Source organism: Abrus precatorius, unplaced genomic scaffold (genome assembly GCF_003935025.1).
Source record: "Abrus precatorius isolate BTA unplaced genomic scaffold, Abrus_2018 Scaffold8, whole genome shotgun sequence".
Classification (NCBI taxonomy): Eukaryota; Viridiplantae; Streptophyta; class Magnoliopsida; order Fabales; family Fabaceae; genus Abrus; species Abrus precatorius.
Window position 1 is genome coordinate 10191617 of NW_020874428.1, and position 10322 is coordinate 10201938.

Consider the following 10322-nt stretch of genomic DNA (forward strand, 5'->3'; position numbering starts at 1 on the left):
AGAGAAGATAATGGCTGAACAGAACATGATGAGAACTTTAGGAAATTCTGCAGTTCCTAACATGCATGGATACAACTCCTTTATAGTCAGACCTACCATACAAGCCAATCATTTTGAAATAAAACCAGCTTTACTTCATTTAGTTCAGCAAGATCAATTTTATGGTTCAATTTCGGATGATCCTAATTTACATATCTCTAACTTTTTGCAGTTTTGTGATATAATAAGGATGAATGGAGTTAGCAAGGATGCGATTAGATTGAGACTATTTCTATTTTCATTAAGAGATAAAGCTAAATGTTGGCTACAAGCTCAACCATAAGGAAGCATCACCACTTGGGTAGACCTTGTTAATAAATTTCTTACCAAGTATTTTTCACCATCTAAAGCTGCCAAACTAAGAGGAGAAATTACATCATTCATGCAACAAGAGGGGAAATCTTTATATAAAGCTTGGTAAAGGTATAAAGAATTATTGAGGAAATGTCCACACCATTGTATACTGGAATGGATGCAGCTAGAAACTTTCTATAATGAAATGAGCCCAGCCACTAGAACTATGATTATGCAGCTGCGGGAGGATCATTAAATACTAAGTCATTGGAAGAAGCTCAACGAATTATAGAGATGATGGCTTCATCTATGTATCAAAATTCTAATTCTAGACACTACAAGGAGTGGAGGATATGAAACCAAAATTCTTGAGACTTTTCTTACACAAAACCAGCTGCAAAGTCAAATATTTTTAGAACAAATTGCTACACTAACTCAACAAATAAGCAACTTACTTGTGACTTTTGTGGAGGAAATCATGCTAATGGAGCATGTGATGCATCTACCAATGAACCTTAAGAGCAAATTAATTATATAGGAAATTTTTAGAGACAACAACTTTTATTCCCACCTGGTTTTCAGTATCCTAATAACAGAAATCAGCAGTACTCTAATTGGAATACTCAATATTCTGCTGCAAAGAATTTTAATTCTGCTTTACCTTTTTCTGGTGCAGGTCCAGCAGCACAACAATCATATTTTCAAGAAAATCTAGCCACTCAACCTCAAAGGAATAAAAAATTCTCCAAGCCTATGACTGAAAGGTTGAATGAGATAGAGGAAACCATGCTGCAATTTATGAAAGTAACCCAAACAAGCTTTAAGAATCAAGAATCTTCCATGAAGAAGCTTGAAACTCAAGTTGGATAGCTGGCTGAACAATTATCCAGCAGAGAAGAGGGAATATTTCCTAGCAATACAGTTGTTAATCCAAAAGAACAATGTTAAGCTGTAATGACTAGGAGTGGAGTTGTTGTGGGGAGTCCCAAACCTGCCGAGAAAAGAGGAAATAATCCTGCTGATGAGTAGAAATTAAAATCTAATCTAGATGAAGGAAATTTTACCTTGTTGAAAAGAGAAAATTCAGAAAAAGAGAGTTCTCCAAGGGCGGTAAGGAAGACAAAGAGGCAAATACTTGAGGAAGCTAATCAACCTATTGATGAGGAGAAATACAAAAGACTTCCTTACCCTCAAAGAATACCCAATCCAAAACAAGAAAAATAATATGAGAGATTTCTAGATGTCTTCAAGAAACTTCAAATAAATATTCCTTTTGTTGAAGCACTTGAGCAAATGCCTTCCTATGCTAAATTCATGAAGGAGCTGTTATCTAAGAAAAGAAAGCTTGAGAATGATAAAATAGTCCCTTTGACTAAAGAATGCAGTGCTATTTTACAAAGGAAGCTTCCTCAAAAATTAAAGGATCCAGGTTCTTTTAGCATTCCATGTTCTATTGGAAATTGCACCGTGGGGAAAGCTTTACGTGATCTTGGGACCAGCATCAATCTCATGCCTCTTGCTATCATAAAGGGACTTGGAATAGAAGAAGTCAAGCCTACTAGCATAACCTTACAACTTGCGGACAGATCTTACACATATCCCTATGGTGTTGTAGAGTATTTACTAGTTAAGATTGACAAATTTATTTTTCCTACAGATTTTGTAATTTTGGACATGGAAGTGGATGCCAACATTCCTTTAATTTTGGGCAGACCATTCTTAGCTATAGGGAGAGCTTTAATTGATGTTCAAAAGGGAGAACTTATGTTGAAAGTGTAGGATGAAAAGGTTATTTTTAATGTATTTGAGGCACTCAAACATCCCAATGATGATGTTACTTGTATGAGGGTTGATATTCTATATTCTATTACTTTCCCTCATTTTATTGATAATGCTGATGAAATCTTATAATTGAAAGAAACAATAGTTGTAGGGAATCATTCTACTGCTGTAAAAAAAGAAGAACAATTGAGAGAATATGTACAGCAGCTAGACACCTTGCCAATTATTCCTTTTTCGAAAAATCTAGCAAAAGAGGAACTGAAAATTGAAATAAAGGAAGAAAAGACTGAGAAACTAGAGCTAAAACAGTTACCTTCTTACTTGAGATACTCTTTCTTAGACCAAGAATATGAAAATCTAGTGATTATTAGCAATGATCCCAAGGAAGAAGAAGAAGAAAAATTGCTGAGAATTTTAAGAGCCCACAAGTCTGCAATCGGTTGGCATATTTCAGATTTAAAGAGAATCAATCCAGCTTCTGCAAGCATAGAATTCTATTTGAAGAACATTTTAAACCGATAGTACAACCACAAAGAAGACTAAACCTACCTATGAAAGAAGTAGTGAGAAAAAGAAGTAATGAAGCTGCCGGATGTAGGGATTATTTATCCAATTTCGGACAGCCAATGGGTTAGTCCAGTCCAAGTTGTCCCAAAAAAAAGAGGGATGACAATTGTGCCTAATGAAAAGAATGAATTAATTCCTACTAGGACTGTCACGGGTTGGCGTAGAAAATTAAATGATGCAACTAGAAAAGATCACTTTCCATTGCCATTTGCTGATCAGATGTTGGAAAGACTAGCTGGACATGCATATTATTGTTTTCTTGATGGATATTCTAGCTACAATCAAATAGTGATAGACCCTACAAATCAAGAGAAGACTACATTTACATATCCATTTGGAGTTTTTGCATATAGAAGAATGCCATTTGGATTGTGCAATGCTCCCGCTACTTTTCAAAGGTGTATGCTGTCCATTTTTTTTTATTTAGTAGAGAAAATTATTGAAGTGTTTATGGATGATTTCTCTATTTTTGACAATTTTTTTGATAATTGTTTAGCTAATTTGTCCATTGTTTTGCAGAGATGTCAAGATACTAACCTTGTTTTAAATTGGGAAAAGTGTCATTTCATGGTCCAAGAGGGAATAGTCCTTAGCCATAGAATTTCAAAAAAAGGAATGGAGGTGGATCAAGCAAAAATCAAAGTTATTAGTAAACTGCCTCTACCAATTAATGTTAAGGGAGTTAGGAGTTTCTTAGGTCATGCAGGTTTTTATAGGAGGTTTATTAAGGATTTTTCAAAAATTGCAAAACCTGTTAGTGATTTACTTGTTAAAGATGCTGACTTTGTATTTGATGATTCTTGTTTGCATGCATTTTCTGTTTTGAAAGAAAAACTTATCTCTACACCTATTATTGCAAAGCCTGATTGGAATTTACCTTTTGAATTAATCTGTGGTGCAAGTGATAGTGCAGTAGGTGCTATTTTAGGATAGAAAAAGGATAGGAAATTGCATGTCATTTACTATTCCAGCAAAGTCTTAAATTTTGCACAAGTAAATTACACAACTACTAAAAAAGAACTCTTTACTATTATGTTTGCTTTTGAAAAATTTAGATCATATTTGATGGGATCCAAAGTCATAGTCTATACTGACCATTCTGCACTTAAATATTTATTGTCCAAACAGGATACTAAGCCAAGATTATTGAGATGGATTTTCCTGCTGCAGGAGTTTGAATTGGAAATTAGAGATAAAAAGGGAAAGAAAAATGGGGTAGCTGATCATCTGTCTAGGCTTCCATTGGACAATTTAACCTCTAATTCTTTGGACATTAATGAAGAATTTCTAGATGAAAGACTACTTGCTGTGGAAGATCTGCCTTGGTTTGCTGATATTGCAAACTTTAAGGCCACTCAACTCATTCCAAAGAAATTTGCTTGGCAACAAAGAAAGAAATTTTTACATGACAGCAAATTTTATGTGTGGGAAGACCCTTATCTATTCAAAATTGGGGTGGATGGTCTACTTAGAAGATGTATCCCACAAAATGAACAAGCTGAGATATTATGGCATTGTCATAATTTAGATTATGGAAGTTACCATGGGATTTCAAGAATCGCTGCAAAAGTCTTGCAAGCAGGATTTTTCTGGCCTACGCTTTTTAAAGATGCCAAGAATTATGTTGAGAGCTGTGATAAGTGCCAAAGGATGGGCAACATCTCTAGGAAACATGAGCTGCCTTTGACAAATATTTTAGAAGTGGAATTATTTGATGTATGGGGGATTGATTTCATGGGACCTTTTCCCACATCTTTCTCTCATGAATATATTCTTGTGGTAGTTGATTATGTTTCTAAGTGGGTGGAAGCCATTCCAACAAGGACAAATGAAGCCAAGGTGGTCATTTCTTTTATAAAAAGGAATATGTTTGCTAGATTTGGATTGCCTAGATTTTTAATAAGTGATGGAGGTGCTCATTTCTGTAACAAGCATCTTGAATCAATTTTAGCAAAGTATAATATAAAACACAAGGTTGCTACTCCATATCATCCACAAACAAGTGGACAGGTTGAAGTGTCAAATAGAGAAATTAAACAAATTCTGGAAAAAGTGGTGAATAATTCAAGAAAGGATTGGTCAAAGAAGTTAGATGACTATTTGTGGGCATATAGAATTGCTTTTAAGACTGCAATTGGTATGTCACCTTACCAATTAGTCTTTAGAAAGGCATGTCATTTACCTTTGGAGCTGGAACATAAAGCATATTGAGCCACTAAATGGATGAATTTTGACTTGGCTAGTGTTGGAGAAAAGAGAATCCTACAGCTACATGAGCTGGATGAATTTAGGCAATAGGCCTATGAAAATGCCAAACTGTACAAAAAAAGAACCAAGAGGATCCATAATAAATTCATTCTGAAAAGAGAGTTCAGGCCTGGACAACAAGTTTTATTGTTTAATCCAAGACTGAAATTATTTCTAGGAAAGCTAAGATCAAGGTGTTCTTGACCTTTTCTAATCAAAGAAATATCTCCCTTTGGAGCAATTTTAATTGAGGATCAGAAAATAGGGAGAGAATTTAAAGTCAATGGTCAAGGTTAAAGGTTTATCATGGAGAGGCATTCACAAAGAACATATCTTGTGTTAAATTGACTTCTCTTAAATGAGAAATATGAGGCGTCAAGCTAGTGACGTAAAAGAGCGCTTGTGAGAGACAACTCACATTTCTAACCCTTTACTTTTGTTAGAATCTAGTTTAAGAATTTTTACTTTTAGTTATTTTTGAATTTTAAAAAATTCTGCATTTTCTGAATTTTTAGTTAAATGTAATGGTGGAATATGATTTTCATAATGAATCACATTGTTAATTGTGTTTGCAGATTTTAATTCAATTAAGATCAATGTGTGGAATTGTAGTTGGAATGATGCTCATCAAGTGAGTCAACATTTTGAGAAAGGAGAATTGAAGCGCAACAGTCTATTCTGAAAGTTGATAAATCAAGTAGACACTTCAAGTGCATAAAGTGTCTACGCAGAACCCATGGATTCTAAATTTTGAAGTGAAGCAAGCACGTAACTACTCTACCCACTTGAAGTGGACACGCGAAAAATCACGTAGCTACTTTAAACTTTGAGAGTGTCCACGCGCAAGGTTATATAGTAAAAGTTGAAAAAGTGGCTTCTGCGTAGCTACTTCAGGCGTTTGAAGTATCTACGCACATGTTTGCCTAGCTACTCTGCCCATTTGAAGTAGCTACGCGCATCTACACGAAGCAAGTACGCACCTACTTTATCCATTTGAAGTAGCTACGTGCATCTCCTCATAGCTACTCTACCCATTTGAAGTGGCTACGCGCACAGGTCAGTAGTTTAAGTATTCACTTCAATCATTTAAAGTGGTCACGTGATTTGCACACTTCCATTTAAGTAGATACTCTAAATGTTTAGAGTAAACACGCTCACATTTAATTCATTACAAAATTCTTAGCATGTTTACTCTGCCTACTTAAAGTGTCTACTCACTCTGCGTAACCATTTAAACCATTCAGAGTGATAACGCAGAAGCATCCAAACCCTAACCCTAAAACCCAGCTCTTAAAATTCAAATTTCCAACTCAGTATTCACTGAATTTTTGTTGATTATTTGTTCCTTCATCATTTGCGAGTAGGATTACATCATTTCTGCACTTCAATTCTAGGTAATTATGTCTCCAATTTTGAAATTTTTGATTAGGGTTCTTCACAGTGTGAATTTTGGAAATTTTGGGAATTTAAAATTAGGGGCAATTTCTGTGAAATTATTGATTCAAATATGAAATTGAAGGTTAATGGGGTTGATTCCATGCTTATATCATAATTTTTAATGGAAGATTAATGTTGTTTAAAGGATTTTCGTATGAACATGTTGCTGCATTTGTACTTGACTGTGAAACCTAATTTCTGAAGCAAATTCTTGCAAAATTTCTGCATAATTAATATCTGAAATTGCTAGAAATATTCTGAAATAATTTTTTATTAATCAATTGTGCAGAAAAGGGTTTTCAGAATGAATTTCATAGGTATTAATGTGATTTTTAGCATTGAGAATCTGTGAGCTGATTGTTCTGAAATTTTTCATCTAATACACTACACTAATTGATCCTAAATTTCTCAATTTTTATCAGTAAATGTTAATTTTGCACATGTTGATTGTATTACTCTGCATATTAATACACTGCACATGAATAATAAGGGATGAGCTGAACATGAACATACATTTTACACCTATACATTGTTGTAATAGTAATGAATTGTTGATGATTTGTAGTTGTTGATGAATTTTTAAATTGTATTTCGTCCCTGGACACAATATTCTCTGTGCTTCAAATTAAAAAAATTGTTGAGATTGTTGTAATACTTGTTACAATTTTATCAAGTTCTGAAATTCATATATTGTATATTACTTTGTGATTTCAGCAAAAGACATGGCAAGCACACCTAGAGGAACTCCAAGATCTAAGAGGGGAAGATTCTCAGCTAGTCCTTCTTCAAGGACTATACCTGATCATGATCCTAGATTTAGGAGCATTGCACATGAGAACTATTTTAAGGCTAATATCTTGAGGAGGAATATAGTTCAAGATAGGAATTTTGATCTAGCCGAAGGAGAGCACCCTGAATTTTCTGAGCAGATCCAGAAAAGAAGATTGGAGATTTTTACTACCTTAGCAGGAAAAGGGTCTAAGGATATTACATAAGAATTCTATGCTAATGCCTTAAGGACCAAGGGAGACCATCTACCTCCAAATCACACTGCTGTTAGAGATACTGTAGTGGACTTTTCTGCCGAAAATATTAACAAATTCTTGAAGATCAATGTGGAAAAAGAAGAAAGACAGCAGGATTTCTCATATTTTGGGAGAGCTTTGGATAAGGATTACACTGAAATCCTCCATAAAATTGGCAGACCTAGAACTACATGTGAGCTGAGTGCAAGAAATGAAGCTAGAAACATCTCTACTCCAAAAAATATTTTGACCAGAAATTTGCTGCCATTTGCAAAAGTATGGAGTATTTTCATACTCAGCTCATTTATGCTAGTGATCCATAGCTCCATCATTGTTGTCAAGAGAGCTGAACTCATTTTTGCCATAGTAAGTGATTTCTACATCAATGTGGGGGAAGTGGTCAACAGCTGTATGAAAATAATTCTGAAAACAAAAAGAGATTCATTGAGATTTCCAGGGCTGATTGCTCTACTTTGTGAAGATGCTGGAGTAAATTTTGGAGAATATTATGAGAAGAGTAAAGCCAATCCTCCTATTATAGCAACTATGATAAAGGAAATATATGCCACCACACCAGTCACTGCTGCCTCACCAATTCCTACAAAGTTTAAGAAGGATTCTCCTCTCAAACTCAAAACTCAATTGCAGAAAATTTTAGACAGACAAAACTCCTTAGCTGAGAGGCAGAATGCTTTACATGAGAGCAAACAAGGCTGGAATTTTGTTGATGGAAAATATCATGTTGAACATTGGTAAAAAGATGGGCATGACAAAAGAGCAACTCTATGAGTCAGAAGCAGAAAATGTCCAATGCCTTAGAGCCACCATATTCAACAATCTACCTCTCTTCAACACCTGCTTCAACACTCCCATAAGAGCTGAAATGGAAGAAAATAATGAGAGTGAAGAAGAAGAAGAAGAAGATGAAGAAGAAGAGAGTTCAAATGAAGAGGATATAGAAGAGTAGTTTAGGAATTTAGTTTTCACTAGCTTTCTTTTAATTTTCAGATTATGTAAGTTTTTAGAATTTAGGAACTTTAATCTCTGCAAGTTTAGTAGTTAATTTTCAACTGTTTCGAACTTATTTTAGTACTTTTTCAGTAGTAATGGAGTACAAATTTCATTTAGTTTTATATTTCTGTATTTTGACTATGCTGTTTTTCTACGTTATTGATGGGAATCTTGGTGTTTTGTGCAGAATGTCACCATTACACAGCACCCAAGCACTTCGATTTGACACTTGCACAAGCTGCTATGAAAAGGGGGTGAATTTTGTACCTCTTATTCATGAATTTAGCTTCACATACACTAAAATATTCCCAGAAAAACACAAAAAAATTATATTAGATCATGAACTGACTTCTATGAATACAATGCATTTAATTGCAATTCTATGAATTCTGATTTTTTTTTTTAAGTTGTTTTTCCCATTCTTACATGATTGTCACACTTGTAATTTTTAAAATGAGGTAGTCTTGCCACTTTATGCATATAGTTCTAAAAAAGTTCATTGTAAGCTTGATTGTTTGACATCTTTAAAATACCTTGGTGAGAATTGAGCCTCATGAATAACAATTCTTGTTGTGTGAAATTAAACTCATTTGTTGTTGCACTTCTAGAACTTGCTTTGTTTCTTAATTGAATACGTAATTTGCAGATTTCACATATATGATGGAGGCCTTCTTTGATCATGCTTAGCTAGCCTAAATGAACCTCCCTTATGTTTGAGAAAATCCTAGTTCGCCTCATTGTGCCTTTAGCTTTTTCCTTGAAAAACCTCAATATAAGCCTTGCTGAAAAACCACGAGTCCTATCCAAATTAAGAAGAGGCAATTTGAGTTAATCAAAAAATGAATTTTTAAAACTAAGTTTGTGGTGGACATCTTGTTTTGCATTGCTTGAGGACAAGTAAAGTTCTAAGTTTGGAGTGGACAGCAGCAAAGCTCTGAGTTATGTGATAAGAAAAATAAAAAGCAAAGTGTTAAAAAGTGTGAAAAATAGAAAAGAATTGAAAAAGAAACTCTCTGCATAATTGATGCAAGGATAATTCTTTAAAATGCTGCATAAAGTTGAAAATTCTATGCAGATTTGGATGAATAAGAAAGATGAAGTAACCTTAATTTAAGTTTTGAATATTCATCTACTTGAATTGCATATTTTCTGTTTAGAACTAACCACATTGTTTCCTAATTGATTGAACACCTACCTATCCTTTAACCTCATTTTCACCTGAAAAAGTCCTCTTGATATGTGACTTGCTGTATATTTGCAGAGGAGACTGAGAATATTTGCAAGCCTATGTAGAGTGTGGTAAAAATGATGATTTTGAGAGCAAACATTAAGCCTAAACACTGCTGAGTGATGAGAGAAACACTACTTGTGAGTTGTGAATCATGTTTTTCAATTTTGCTCACATGAAACTTTGCTGAATTACTTGAACTCAGATGACAAGTTTATGTTGGTTGTGTGATTAATTCAGTGTGATTGTCATGATGATTGAATGGATTAATAACTTGATTGAGAATGAGAAATCAGAAAACATAGAACTGAAAAATAAATTTTTTTTTTTAAAAAAAAGTTAGTTTTGTGCTTAATTTCAATTAGTGGATGAATTTTTCCCTTTATATGATTTGATTTGCTTGAGGACAAGCAAAATTCTAAGTTTGGGGTGGTGATAAATCCATATTTTACCATAATTTTTAGTATGATTTTGTTAATAAATAAGTAATAAGTGCTAAGTAAACTTGAAAATATCATAAAAATTGCATTAATATTCATAATTGTGTAAATAGTTTTGATTTTTATACTTTTAGTCCAACTTTGAACAATTTGACTCAAAAGCGACTTAATCCTTGTGCAGAAGCTTGAGCTGAGAATTTGAGTTGAAGATTGAAATAAAGAAAGTAGAGGAATTGAGCTTAAAAGATGAAG

General features: G+C 33.9%; 1 non-coding gene across 1 annotated transcript; it reads right to left on the bottom strand.

The window, feature by feature from the left end:
* Positions 1 to 394: 394 nt before the first annotated feature.
* Positions 395 to 501, bottom strand: LOC113848608. Its single transcript, XR_003501872.1, has one exon. It is a non-coding gene; the product is annotated as a small nucleolar RNA R71 (small nucleolar RNA).
* Positions 502 to 10322: the final 9821 nt, after the last annotated feature.